The following is a 15,592-nucleotide window of genomic DNA, read 5'->3' on the forward strand; positions in this document are numbered from 1 at the left end:
TTCCTATTAGTAACTCACTGTAGCACAAAAAACTATTCGCTTCTTACTATTGAAGAAAGAAGGAAAAGGGAACGAAACGGTCACAACATATCACCACGGTGATACTAAAACCATCTCATCTCAGACAGCAACCTTACAGGCTGCAAGGGAAAGCAAAGACGGACACAGATGTTGAGGAATGGGAGTGGAGGTAAATGAGAAGCAGGACAGTGGAAATGAGGAACAAAAGCTCGGCGAACAAAGGAAAGCAAACGTTGATCTGAATGGACCTGTAGGACGTGCGGAAGATGTCTAATATTGACCGCATGTCTTCCAGCTCACAAAGACAAAAGGCAGAAAGAGGGAAGGAGATTGAGGCCTGCTAATATTAGCAACGCCAGTGGAGAGGGATTTCTCCACTGGCGTGATCCCATTAATTTAGGACTGATGTAAAAAAAAAAAAAATTTTTTTAAATAAATCTCGTTCTCACAGTCGTGGAGCTGTGATGAGGAGCCGACACAAAAGATATCTGGGTGCAGACTGACACCCACATTCTGTCTGGCAGTGTAGCTGCAAGGAAGCGAGACTCACATGAAAAAGATCATTTCTTTTAAATGGTTCAACTGAGGATTGAAGCCCTGATTGAAGTTTTATCACAAAGTCCCAGCTACCAGCTCTCTTCCTGGTGTCAGATCAGGTAGAAGACTCTCAGAAGGTGTCTATTTTTAGAATATCATGCTGACTTTGCCTTTTAAAGTAGTTATTGTCAATAAATATATAATAGATTTTTTAAATTTATTTTTATTTTATTTTTTTTTTTTGCTGTGCCAACCTAACTTTTTAATGGCCTCCAGTCATTTTCTGTGTCCATTTTTTTCCCTCTTTGGGGCCAGACAATACAAGAGAATCAGGGGCATGCCATAATTATGGAGACAATCAGATGATTATGACGACTGTGTGTGTGTGTACAGAATTGGTGTAATTTTTTTTAAAGGCGCATGCCAGACACAAAGGCAACAAATTACCGTCTGCTGCCTTCTAGTTTGTGGCACACTGGACTGTAAAGGGACTTGATGCTACCAACAGACAAAGCAGAACTCGGTTTAATCGGAGGCATTATTCTCCGTATTGGGTTTGTGTTCAAACTGAATCGTTCTCCGCGTTCGTGCTTTCAAATTTATTTAAGTGTCGTGTTTGTTTTGTGGTCAATTAAATCCCAGCTGCCGCTCACCGTAGCCCCGAGCTTTGTCAAAATGACAACGTTCATTACGGTGACAAAAGCGAACATAATGACGCTCCAGAGCGCCGTGAGTCACGGCTCCACCTGAGCAGCAAAATAAAAGGGGAACGATGCAACCCTTTTGTTTGGCCTCGCGGTTCAGGGATCGTTCTCCTCTTCCTCTTAGAGTGGAGGATCATTGTGCTGAGAACTCGGTGCAGTGCAGACAAATAAACCCCCTTAATTTGCTTGTTTTCTTTGCCCTGATTTCCATTAAACAAATTCTCCAACTACACTGACCTGCAGTCAAATGCAGCGCACAAAACAAAAGCAACCAGTCCGCCACGTTGTTCTGCAGAGTCGCAGGTCTGCAGCATAGCAAGACCAAATTCCCGTTTCCACTGACAACACAGATGTTTCTATCGCTTTGGTTTTGACATGTTGGTAAAACATTCCTAAAACTCACAACTGGATGAAGCGCAGGGTCGACATGTTGCAGTGAAATAAGATAAACAGAAGAGACGATCTAGTCATTGCTTGTTCATTATGTAGCTTCAACAGTGATAATAAAGTAATAAATTATTCTACACGTATCTCAAATCTGTGCCGTTTTCACTGTTGCTCAGGTTTGTTTCTTGCAAATGTGGGATTTCAGTGACTGAAGATCTTAGCAGAAAGCCTGACTATCAACTTTGGGCTTTTCTTTTTATTTATTTATTTTTTTTAATGGCTGACAAATTTTCCCCAGAGCTTTTTTTGCAGGCGAAGACAAAGCTTTTCTAGTTGATAAAATGCAACCCAGAGTGTTCAGAAACAATCTTGTTTAGCGTCAGCCACTGACAGGGCAAAAATTTTCCTCACAGAACTTTCAAAATCTTTTGTTTGCGACTTTCAAAATTCACCCACACAAGAAAACGCAATGAAAACAAATGTAAAAGTGATGGAAGCTGAGGAGTAGCAACATTTGCTATAGTAGATTTGATATTTTTGAAGAATTTTCTCAATTATCTTTGTTCTAACAGTATTGCGTTCTGGTGCTGGCATAGAAAATCAGCCAGCGTTGCACAGGACATCTGCTGCCTTGGCACACACCCAACTGTGTCTGACAAAGCTCACAATCTGACATACGGTCGGCTGTACGGACTTTTCTGCCCTTTTGTTCTCTAAAATTATACTGTATACGGAACCGATAAAAGTTATTCTACGTCACCGAAACGTCTGCAAATATTTTTCCGGTGACTGTAAACCCGCCAGTCAGGTTCTCCTTCTACTGTATCCTACAGCAAGTAAACAAAGGTAACATTTTATTTGACGGGTTGTGAATAAGACTGTCATAACACCATCATAAACATGACATAACAACCTGTCATGAACATGAGTAAGTCTTCATGAATGTTTATGACTGTTGCCATAAAGTGTCATTCGGTAAATCATAGCACTTAAAAATGATGTAGCTTTATGTTATTAAAGCTAAAGTTTAATCAGTAATACTTTTATAACAAATTTACGTCAGATCATGATTTCTTGGTTAATGTCAAGTTGTCATAACAAAGACATTTTGAATAATGTCAACTTTGTATTGAAAGTGTCATGATTTACCGAATGACACTTTATGACAACAGTCATGACAGGTGTTATGTCATGTTCATGACGGTGCCATGACAGTCTTATTCACAACCCGTCAAATAAAGTGTTACCGAAAAAAAAATAAAAAATGCAAGCGCTCAGGTTTCAGTCACAGCTCATATAATTGCAGCTTATCTTTGGCAACAGATGCAAATGCGAAAGAGGATTTCACCCAGATTCAGAGCTCAGCTATGCGCCGCAGTAGACCAACCGAAGCGGCGAACCTGAGCGACTATCACTTCATCTCTCATCAGACGTGCCTGCACAGACCCAGGGATATTCAGGGCTGGAATACGGTGCTGAGCTTGGGGGGCAGCCAGACAGGATGGACTCTCTACCAGAGAGGCTGCAGCCGCCTCTACACAAAGGCCCCAGTCAGCGATTTGGTACTTCAGACACAGACGGATGCTGCCTGCGCTAAAGTGGGCAGCTCAAAGCAAAGCAAAAGCCCCTTTAAATTGGGGACCTACTGTGTAAATACAGTATATCCACAATTTCTTTTTGTGTGCTTAATTACGAGGAATATTTATAAAATATTCTTTCTTAGCTTTAAATCCCTGCATGATGTGCGTGTAAAAAAAAAAAAAAAAAATTAAAAAACATCATAACCTCAGGAGTTCTGGCTCAACTTGCGTGCGAAAAGAGGTCCAAAGCATGAAATTCATTCGGTTCTGGTCACAACCGAATCCTTCTGCTTGCGGCTGGTGGAAACAAAAGGTCTGAGTTGCGAGCGGTTTGGGCTGACGAGGATAAGCCGAGCAAACCCACAGAGACCGCCTGTGCGACGGAGCTCACAGGGGATCATTTAACTGTGTAAAACCAGCGATTCTACATTCGGCTACACTAAAGCCCCACGGTTCCTGATTCTAATCCTAAAGTCAATTATCTTAGTGTCAATAAAACCTAAAGTCCTGCCACTTTATTGGATGTCTGATACCTGATCCTACTTATCAATCGCTGTCCCAAATACCTTCTCGTTAAGCACAGAGTGTGAGGAAGCTTCGAATTATGACATACTGGTCACCAACAAACACAAAATAGATCAAAATTCTGATTGTAACCTGAATCGGCAGTTTTATGGAGATGCAGCCTCGTAAATGGAAGATGTCAAAATCTTATAAAAAAGAAAACAAAGGCAATCAATAATTTATCTGTGCGGAGACTCCTTAGCTGTTTGGCAACGATTCATCAAAAAGAGAAGCAATGCTTCTGGGCAACATTGTAAGCGTCGTTATGGAACATGGCCAGAAATATTAATATTTTAAAGAAGAACCTCGTCCGACGGCTGGAAGAACCATGGCTGCTGAATAAAGCGAGGCGACCGTGAAAATCACTGGATGAGCAGCAAAAACTGCAGAACATATTGCTAAGTTGTATCTATCTAATATATATATAAATTGCAAATAACAGCTATGAGTGTAAACAAATTCTTTAAGTACCATGGATCCAGGCGGCCTATGCCTGTAATAAACCTAAGGATAATTGTTGTTTAATGCAACATAAAGGCTTTAGGACCAACAGAGGTGATAAGTGGTAAAGTCATTAAGAAACTACAACTACCATAAGCAGAAATAGCTTCACCACTATTTGTGGACATCATTACATGTTTCCCTAATAGCCTAACAAGGTGCCACTAAATTTAACCAAAAGTTACATTTAGTGGCATCAAGTTAGAGCCACAAAATAAAGTCTGAAAAAATGCAATGATGCAAGCATTCAGTGTAAATTAATTTCACTTGTGTGTTTCTTCTTGCTCAAAAGAAACCTACAGTGAAATCAGTTGATGACTGGGAAGAGGAAGATTTTCGACTTGACCAACGTGACCGGTAGAAAAGTCCATCAGAAAGTGAAAAATCTGATATTTTTCCTGATCAGCAAAACACCAAAGTGCCACCAGGTAAAGCCAACGCAAAGAGGAAAAAGACTCCAGGTTAGCCATTTTCAGAATCTGTCAAGTGTTTCATAAAGTCATTTATACTCTAAAGTGTTATTTTTTTCTGAAGATTTGATTCATTTTTCTTTCACAGCCTCATCAACGGGACACATCTGTCAAGTTTTCAAACGGCGCATCTCTGAGGGGGAAGAGCAGAAAATATCGAACAAAAGTGAATAAGTGCAGCGTCATTTTCGACCAAAAGACAAGCTGGTTAATCTGAACCGATGCTTCTAGGACACACCCTTGGTCACTTGATAGCTTGTGTGTGTATACAGAGGAAGACACCATGAGAAAAAAAAAAGCATGCGATACCCATTTCGAAAAGTTAGCTGCTCTCCTTTGTTTTAATGGGCCTTTTGTAGAGCAAATATCTCACAGGTAACATATATCCTATAGCTGAAACGGATCATCGGCTGGAGCGGATGTGTAACAAAGCACAGGAGTTTCCTGAATTTTACTCTCGTTTCTTCTTTGTGCTCGGTTATTTCCTAGACAAAAACAGGTCCTACAAGGGCAGCTAGAGCTATGCGTTATGTATACCGCATATTTTCATACCCAACGACAATACCGCTGCCTGTTGAAATATCAAGTGTACAAAAGGGACATAATAAAGGCGGCTGCACGGCGAGGCACGGTGCGTACAAAGTATCGGGAAGGACGAAAAGTGGATACCGGGGTGCTTTCAGCCAGAGGGTAGAAAAGAAGTGTTGGCTTGCATTTAGCTGGGTGAAGGTTAAATGGGCTTTGTGAGTCATGGATGAGACCGGAGAGTGGAGGAGAAATAGAGTGGGATGAGAGTCAATTCCAGTGGTGTGCATATGGTGGGAAAATGGTGTGGAGGAGAGCAGAGAAAAGAAGGTTTTGGAAACAGTCGCTATAATGAAACGCATGAAGCCTCCCAGGTGTCTGAGTAATTGTAATTTGTGAAATTGTAAATTTACTAGGATTTAATAATCTTGTGCTGGATGTCAGCTGGAGAAAAAAAAAACAACAACTATGTTTTCATTATGTTTGTATAAAGCCTTAAGTTAACGTTATGCTCTTTGTAGTAGAGATATCTCACACTGACAAAAATTTGAGGAAAAAATCCTACTTTTAATTCACGGACATTTAATTAGTACGGGGGGGAAAAAATAGCAAGCTAAAAAAATTATTTGGCAAAAATCAATGCTTTAAAACCAATAGTTCCTATCCCTTTAGTTCAGTAGTCCATGACTTCCTATTTGTCTGGGTTTAAATATAATGGGATAAAGAGAATCAGTCACTCTTTACATTAGGTAAGGCAATTCAAAACAGGCAACTGTTGTATAATCACAAAAAAAAGTCTAAAAATAAAGTTGGCTACCAGCTGTTGCTATGTCCCAACTTCTCTTTTTCACTTTTGACATTTTCCACATCTGCCTCGAAAAAATTCAAAGATGTTTGTTTGACTGTGACCCGCTCACCCTGCAGACTGACCATGACTAACGCAGACTGACACGGACTTTCCCTGATAGGGACTTGCGGGAAAAATCGGGCAAAACATTGTGTAACGTGGCCCCTGCTTTAGGAACATGTCTGTCGATGTTCATAAGTCAGCCCCAATGTCGCTAACGAGGCAAATACTCATGATAAATTATCCATACCTAAAGTTAGAGCAAATATTTAAAAGTTTAAAACAATACGCCTCTAACACGCAAAGCCTTTTCAATCTCATAGTCACAAACCTTAAAATCGGCAGTTTCCGAAACATCTTAGGAACATGCAATATGTTTTCAGTCAAATTAGAACAAGATTGAATTTTTACAACAAGCAAAAGAAGAAAATTCCTCCAATCTTCCTCCACAGAGATGTAAAAGACTCATTGCCATTTGCCACGAGTGGCCGATGACCGTGTTGATGCCAGAGGTGGCTCAATCAGTGGCTTGGTGGGAATATTCAATATTGGTTTAGGCGCATTTAACCCCTTTATTAATTAAATAAAACCTATTTAAAAACTACATCTGCATTTACTCTGAGTTTGAAATGATTCCGATGGCCTGATTTCAGCGTTTCAGAGTTGAACTTTGAGGAATCAGATTAGAAAGACGGATTGTCTGCTTCCTGCAGAAAAAAAAATAAACAAAGATGCCTTGGAGCGCTAGCAGAACCAGCAGCTAATGAAGTAGAAAATGGCCCAATCACAATCTGCTGCTCCGTTTGATCACATACACCCACTGAGAGTCACAAAAAAGGGAAAAACTGTTCTTGATAAAAGTGCATTAACTAGAAATCACCAAGCCAGGAAATTAAGTTAACTTTGAAGGCCAAACCTGCAAAGGAGCGCTCACGGACTTCAGCTGACTCACGTCTTTAGCTGAACTGCAGTGAGCTCAGATGCTAAGACAGCAAACTGGGAAGCATTGTGTCATGTAGCCAAAAGCCAAGGTGAGTAACGCCACAAAACAACCACCTCATCAGTTCCAAGGGTAAAAGTGACAGAGAAGACGCAGCAGCTAGACTGGCATGGTATGACTTTATCACTGAGGGGAAATGCCACTGGAGTATACCGTGGCAGCAATCCAGCTGCGTCAAATCATGCTGAGTAAGGATAAATATCTTACAGTAGATCTGTGTACCCCGCAATAAAATAAAGCCATAAAAAACGATCCTCAAACTTTCTGTCCTCATCAGCTGTTTGATTAAGCGTATTGCTGTGGAGACAAATCAAGGGATTTCTGTTGTCCCCGTTATCCGGCAGCCGTTTCAGCTCCAGTTAAATTCAAAGTTAAGGACTTTTCCTGCTAATGTGGGAAGGTTTTTATGAGCGCAGATGTCCCTTTCCTGACTTTCCTTAATTGCTTTACAAAGCAGACAAGACTCATCTTTAGCAAGACGGACGGCCTCTGCACGGCGACATCCGCTCCTGTTCTTCGTCCGCCGCGTCTGTGTGCTTATCTTCTCCCACAAAGACATTCTTTCAGTTCAAGAAAAGGACCGTCAGTGAAGACAGAGTGGCCTCAGAGCAGCCTCCCCTGGGGGGAGTCAGGCAAGCAGGGCTGAGAACCTGTGAGGACCGCCATCAATTGGAGATAATATACTTACCATTTCTTGATGACAAGCAGAGACTCACCAAAGTGTATTCCTCTAGCAAATAAGACTAGGAGCTCATTTTATACAGATAATATGGCTTACACTGTGCAGCGATTTCCACATTTTATAATGGCACGACAGAGGTATTTAAAACTTTACATAAAATTAAATACTTATTTTTTTAATATACGAGTCCGAAAAGTATTCAGTCTCATTCGAATACTACTAATACTACTACTTAATGAGCTATTAAGTGTATTTTATTAACACAAATGCACAGTTACGAGCCACGTTATGTGGCTCTGTTACATAAAGTACAAAACTACAAGGGCTAATAGATTTAACATTTTACAGTAAAACCATTTTTCCCCAATAACGGCTGAGGCAGAATGGTTCCAACACGACAGTCTGAAACCGGCTGGGCTTTTTAGAGTGATGAGAGGAACTCCTTAAGGATCCCAGTGACCCAAATCTGTGCTAATGATTTTAAAGCTGCGACAAAGACTGCGGTGCTGGCAGAATGATATTATGCGTAAGGCGAGAAAACGACGAGCTAAACGCCCGCCGCAGAAATTTTAACCCTCTCTCTCCTTCTCCTTTATTTGCTGCTAAGTTTGGTTTAAGTGCCGTATGTGACGAATGGAGTAAACAAGCCCACTGGAATAAAGGTATATTTGAAAGAATAAATTATATTGTGGCCAAATTTTTGATGTCACTTTGCTTTGTTTTCCTCAGATACTGTTTAGTATTTGCAATAGTAACAGCCTGTTTACATTGAATGTTGATTTTTTTTTTTTTTTGGTTAAATTTTGATAGTACGCGTCTTTTTGATCATTTTGTCATTTTCAGCAACTTTCCATGCTTCATCTGGTTCATAAACAATCAAAATATCCGACGAGTAAAGGTCAGTCCTCATTTGAAAGACATTCTTATATTTGACCGTCTGATTCAGGACTTCAGACGGTCAACAATTGTCTTAAAGACCTCTTTCGCTTTGCTGCTCTGAAGACTAGTTGTTTAGGCTGGTAGAGATGGAACAAGATAATCTCAGTCTGCAGGATTGATATGTTGTGTCAAGCTCTGAGTCAGTTGGGAGAGCTCGACTGTTGTCCTTAAGGATTTTTGCTGGTCGCCCCAGCGAAGAATTCAGCCGAGCAGACATTTTTTTGTGGATTCTAACAGACATTTACAAGTTTGCTCAACGACTCTCCGGCCAGACAACTTGATGACTTCGCCTGATAGCTTGTAGCTTGCTTCTCATTGGTTGAAGCATGCACCAGGGTCAAGCTAAGAGAAAAGTCTTGTCTGTTTGTCTGTGACTAATCAAGCAAGCTTAGCCTTGTTTTTACTGAGTTTTTCATTCTTCCAAGTCCTGTTTGGGTTTTTTTTGGGGCAAGTGAAAAAATGATAAAAACCTCTTCAGTATTCAATGCGAGCCGAACTTAAAACTTTTAAAAAGTTTAGAGTACAGTTTGATTGTACATAGAATGGATATGCACCACATTGCATCTACTCAACTACCATAAATTCAATTAAAATGTTTTTTTTGATCATTTTATGTGCACGCGTCCATTCAGTTTTGGAAGACTGACCTTTTCATCTCTTTAGGCCATCTTGTATATCTATTCCATGTCTTATTTTCTTGAAAACGGTTGATTTTAAAGCCTAACATATGGTAAATGTTTGATGCTAAAAGCTTTAACTTCAGCAATAACCAGCTGTGCTACACAGATAACTGCAGCCAAGCCACCTAAACTGCACCGCCGCCTGTATGCCTTTCAAAACACGAAATCAAATCAGCCGATGTAAACCGGACACACGTCCTGCACTGGGACGACCATAACCAGTCTGACGACTTTTCCACTTTCCCGTCTGCTGCCCACCTGATCAACACCAGCTCCTTATTGGCAGACTCAAACCTTCTGCTGGCGTTTCTTTCTGACGGCGAGACAATTTTGTTCCGTGACCTTTAGGGCACATTTACCGCATCATTGCTTTAACCACATGTGCAAAACTCAGTAAATTAAATGTGCTTATATGTCTCCCGGCGGTTTAGGATGTTTAATTTATTCTAATCATCTATAGTCCATATCAGGTTTTTTTCTAGCACAGCTACATGGCTTTAAATTGTGTACACTGAACAAACAGTGAATAGCCTACAGATGCAGGAAAAATACCCAGGTAAACATGACACCATCATGCAAAACTGAATCTCTTTCAATAGTAATAACATCCTTTTAAAAAAGAACTAAAAAGCATCAATAAAAAAAACAACCATCTGTCCTGTGGAGAAAACAGTACCAACAACAGCAGCTGCTTTCTTTCAAATCAACCATCAGTCTTAGCTTTCATCCCCATTTTCCAATTCATCAATCTTCAGTCAGACTCGCCAATTTAATGCGTCGCAACGATGTAATGAAAACAGCCATCCAAACACGCTCCGCTGCGTGTCGCAAGGCACCGAGGCTGGTTATGCTCCTCCCACCTCCAGGAACTCAGCATTATCGCTGCAGGGGGCTATTAACCCAAAGTGTTCAGGGGGATGTATGATGCTAATTACGATTATTGGGCTGCAGATTGGATAAGATGTCCAAAAACCTTACAGTGATTGGTGTATTTATTTATTTTTTGCTGTATTTTGTTTTTCATGTTGCTTTCATGTCTTAAGATTTAAGAGTTCATTACCATCAGCGCCTGCAACACATTCCTTATGGCTACTTATGACGAAAATAAACTAAATAGCCTCTGGGGATGAATTAATAGGCGGCATTGTTTCCTTGTTTGGGTATTGCCTTAGGTAAAACAGGCTATGAGAGCATAAATCTCAATTTTAATCTTGCTTGCATTGAAATTGGAGCATTAAAATGAATGACATAACAGTCACTTCCACATTTGTCTTTGCATTAAACACATTTAAATAAATATTAGTGGAAAAGGACACAGTACCAGATCTTGTACTAATATTTAAACAATTTGTTTATGAAATTGTTCGTGAAAACCATTTAAAAAATGACAGCTAGCATCTTTTAAGATGTTAGTTTACCCTGTCGGAAGCTAATACTTAGTTGACCACTTCGGGACAATCATAAACTCTGAATAAAGCGTTGATGTTCGTGATCTAAAGTAGGTATTTAGAAATAATGCTCAGAATAATGTGAATAACTCATAAACAGTGCTGTTAAACAGCAAGTGATAGTCATAGCAAAGGTTTGTAGACACTTGCTTAAAAAAAGGCAGGTATTTATATTAGACTTGTTATATTTGTACATCTGATTGCAGGATGACAAATATGGGAACTTGTAGAAATAAAAAGAAATTGCCAGAAGAGATATCTAAGGCGATGTGGCACCAGGGCTTCACGTTAGCTTCCTTGCTGTGGAAAATCTTAGCCAAAGATTTGTTTGTTTTCGTTTTCTCATGCAGCCTCCACAGAGCCAATAAAATGTTATATTTCCCTACACCCGAAGAGACCGAAAGGATATTCATGCATCGCCTACGTCTTTGGATTGTGCCATCGCGTACAGGTACGGCAAACAGAATGAGGAACGCGCCCAAGCCAACCATAAACCCTCATCCACTCGGCTTCCCGTCTAATGAGCCGTGGACGAAAGCAGAGCAGAGCTGGGATGGTGACGCCACATCTGCCGTGAGTAATGGCTCCGGGCCGACTCTGCTGTGACAGCCTGGTGGTTGGGATGGGGTGGTGGGTGGAGGGGTGGCTGTCAGAGGAGACTGAACCCGCGTCGTCCGATCTCCTGCTGTGAGAAGAACTCCACAGAGGTGGAAGCAATGGCCGGCAGCACCAACACTCAGACACACACACACACACCACATGTACCATGTCATGGTAGGAGCCCATTTGTTCTGTAGATGATTTGTCATGGAGCTAAATCAGCAACACTGCAGTAGTCACATAGAAGGTGAGTTTTGGCAAACCAGATTTTCCAGATTAGTATCTAATGATGGATTTCTTTCCAATACTATTTATTTTTTGTCCAGCTTAGAGAGTAAATGAACTTCTCTACCATAGCACAAACAGACAGCTAGATATTCTGTTCATCTATCAATATGTTTTCCAATCATTTAGCCACCCTTCCTTCTCTATCCAGGTTCTACATTTGGATCCCAGTAAGTGACCAATATGTGCCTAAAATATCTCAACACTGAGAGCTAAGCCCGTCAAACTATCATCATCTGACATAAAGAAACGAGTGGAGACCCAGTTGCTGTTTGCATCCACTCTGTCACTGAGCAACACTCGCTGCGACTGTTTATTGTGCGACACGTACAGCCAGCGTGAGAGAGGAAAATGTTCCAATATGCAATCTCCGAGCGTCACTTCTCTGATTTGCCATGTCATGCATCTGACAAATTTCACGCTTGTTTTGAAATCTGGGGTCAATTTTCAATTGTGCCGACTGTCAACATCGGTCAAATTAGCCAGTTCGTGGCAACGAATTACATTTTCTACGCGCTTAAAAAAAAAAATATATGGACCAGATCAGGGATTAGATGCGATTCTGAAAGCGTGATGAATTAAAACAAGGCCTTTGTTGTCTTTCTTTAAGCCCAAATACAAAAAGGAAACTCGGAGGAGGAGGAGGAGGAGGAGGAGCGGGGCTTCCAGCTGGCTTCGCCCGACCATCCGCTCAGCTTCTGCGGGGCCTTCCTGCACCGGCCGGCAGTAGGCAACACAAATCCTGCCGCACCACCGGCGGGTTGGGGCGGGGGGAGCGAAGCCACAGCACACTGCCTTCCCTCCCTCCGCTCGCCTTTGATGGCAGCTCCTCAAGATGCCGTGCGTGCGGCGCAGCGGCCGCGACGGTCTCTCAGCCTCTGGTGCTCTGCGGGATCCACGTTAAAAACACGCACACGCGACCTCCCGTTCCTCAATCACTCGCACCTGGCGTCGTTCTTGGTCATAATTACGATAGTGAGGATGCCGCATCCAAAGAATGACTTGAATGACTACCAGCAATATATATATATATATATATATATATATATATTTTAGAATAATCATCAAAACAATGGGAAATAAAGCCATCATTTTTTGAGGAGTGGGAAGAAAAAAAAAAAAAAGAGAGATAATCGCATGTCCTCACTTACCGTTTTCTGCAGTCCGGTTGCAGTTTCCCTTTTCTTTCAGCGAGTGTGCCTTGATGCTGCTGGAAACGATGAGGTGTGTGTGTGTGTGTGTGTCTTTGGAGGGAGCGTGCCCCTGCTGGTGCGTCCGTCCCCCCTCAGCCCAGCCGCTGCAACAGCAAGCTGTGTATTTTCACCAGCTTCCCCCGCCGCTGTCATCAGCAGCAGCTGAGGAGACGATCTATGTTTGGGAGGCCGCACTCTTTTGCGAAAAACACCACCGCTCTCCTGTGTGTCATTCTTTGACATTTTTAAGATTTCTGTTTTGTATTATTAATGCCAGGATCAAATTTTGTGAAATAAATTATTTCGGTGTATTCATTTATATTTTATTATCTTTCACATTCTCTTTGATTGTAAAATAAAGCGACTTTTTATTATTACTTAAAGTTTAAATTTCACTATACGCAGCTAAAGATGACTATCGGGAAAACGTTTGTTCCAACAGAAACCTGTATATCAGAATAACATCCCAGTGACAGATCTTGTCTTCAGAGAATAAATAAACCGCCCCTACAGCGCCCCTCTGGTAATGAGCGGCGTAAATGGGAAGTGCAAAACTTGAGATAAATATTGGAAACAAGAAACTTCCAAAAGAGTGGAGTTAATCCAAGATTGTACAAGGAAGGACCTAAGCAAAATTTCACAGGTTGGGAGCAACTTCATTCACTCTTTGTCTTTGTCATTTTTAATTCTTGAATAACTTTGTTAGTAGCTATGTTATCACTGTCAACAGTGGTGTGTGAATGTCTAAACCGCTCTACAATAGATTGACAACATTAAAATCAGAACCACCAGACTGCCACACAGTTTTCTGCTTAGAATTGTTTAAATGACAGCGCCAGGATTGGATGAGTCCAAAATGGGGCATAACACTGTGAAATGGTTTCCATCCCCCCCCCACCCATCTCTCACCAATGTAATTCACATTTTAAATAGCAGAGGATTCCTCTAAACAGCACATTCCACCAACAGCTACCTCTCTCAATAGTACTCAGACATTGGCTGAGCGCCTCTCTCAAGCAATAAGTTATTTTATATGGACAAATTGGAGAATTAACCATAAGAGCGTAATGTGTGAAAATGTGCTAAAGGTGACGCTTATGTAGGCTGAAGGATCTCAGACTTAATTTTTGGAGCAATGTGAGTTTATAAGAGATGGAATCAAGTCACTGGGTACAAAAAGTGTCAACTGCACGCAGGATAACAAAATAACTCTGGTTTGAGACTTTCTACTAAACAGACGACAGCTCCACGGAGTGTTACCTTAGTTTATCTTTCAACACTACCTTACTGTTGGGGGACAAGACTCCATAAACGTCCAGGCTTTACACCAGTGGGCACAGGCACCTTTGACGACAGCCAAATAGGATGCGTCTGTGTGTCCAGGTGTGTCCCCGGACTAACAGGCTGGCAGGGACGCGCGGAGGGCCACACCACTGTGTAAATGTTTCCGCTCAGAGAGGAGACGTGAAGGCGGCCCCCCGTGTTTTCCTGGCAGACATACCATCCCTGTGCTACAGTGCTCTCCGAAGGGAGCGCTCTCAACTTACCCACGCCTTAAGCAGACGTTGCATGAAGCTCAGAAAGTAAATCACTTGAAAGACAAAACGTCGACTCTCACAGCCGTTTAACACTCATTGGATCCACTCCAGAGTTTCTATTAGGAGCTGGCCTGTTTAAACAAAGACAAAAGATAAATCAGGATGAGCCCATGTTGCTTTGACACTCACCAGACTGAAGCTCCCCTACTGCTGTTGTTTACACGGCAGCCATCTTGACTTGATTTGATAAACGCCGACGTGAAGCAGTCTCTAGTCTTCCCGTCGTTGGTGCATCTGGGCCTTTATCACATACCTTATGCCGGCAGGACTCGGACGAAAGACTGGAAACTACAAAGAATGTTTTGCATTTGCTCATCAGGTGTCAGAGCTCAGTAAGGTTTATTTGCGGGAGCCAATCAGCTGCAACCTAGAATGTGGAGATGTGTTCAGAAGTGGCTTCGATAAAAATGAATTCATGTCAAGACTTAAATTATGTTTGCAAGAAAGAAAGGATATTTGTTGGGACAAAATGTGAAAAAGTTCAGTGTGCAAGAAGATTAAACAGTGAAAGACGGTGATCATCCCATCATGCATTTCAAAATAACACACATCCATAATAACACAAGATCACACAACTCCTACTGGATGAGGAGATTGTAAGCCTATCACATCCTTTCGCGCATGACAACATTTCACTTGTAGCAATAAAACAACCAACAAACAAACACAGCAGACCGGCTTCTTGCTCTGTTTCTGCCAGATCCGGGACAATTATAGGCAAGCGTGGGTACATCGACAATATTGTAAATAAGACGGAGCTACAACAGTTGCTAGGGAACGCCACCGGACCACGCAATCCAACCCGGCTTGTGGAGGAGGTGGGAAAGAGACAGACAGGTCCTGCCACAACAAGCGACTAATGACGCGGTGATATGAGCGAAGAAAATTTATTTTTGTTGCATGTACCAGAGTTTTGGCATTTTGGTTTCAAAAACTCTGAGAAAACTTGGTGACAGACTTAAAGATTTCACAACTTTAAGCACCATCCGGTATTTATTCCTAAAAATAAATGCCACTTAAAATTGAATGAA

At 41.5% G+C, this 15,592-nt stretch overlaps 1 protein-coding gene across 15 annotated transcripts in view; it reads right to left on the reverse strand.

Annotated features, from left to right (window-relative positions):
• The window catches only part of nrcama (neuronal cell adhesion molecule a), a 53,833-nt gene extending 40,716 nt beyond the window's left edge, over positions 1 to 13,117 (reverse strand). For 10 of the 15 annotated variants that reach the window (XM_032588951.1, XM_032588941.1, XM_032588952.1 and 7 more), the window contains exon 1: positions 12,922 to 13,116. The gene's annotated coding sequence lies outside the window, so the exon portion shown is untranslated. Of the gene's footprint in view, positions 1 to 12,921 lie in introns of all 15 variants that reach the window. The other 5 variants (XM_032588950.1, XM_032588944.1, XM_032588946.1 and 2 more) reach the window with 2 other exon arrangements.
• Between the last annotated feature and the right edge of the window lie 2,475 nt (positions 13,118 to 15,592).

This window comes from Xiphophorus hellerii, chromosome 17, assembly GCF_003331165.1.
Source record: "Xiphophorus hellerii strain 12219 chromosome 17, Xiphophorus_hellerii-4.1, whole genome shotgun sequence".
NCBI lineage: Eukaryota > Metazoa > Chordata > Actinopteri > Cyprinodontiformes > Poeciliidae > Xiphophorus > Xiphophorus hellerii.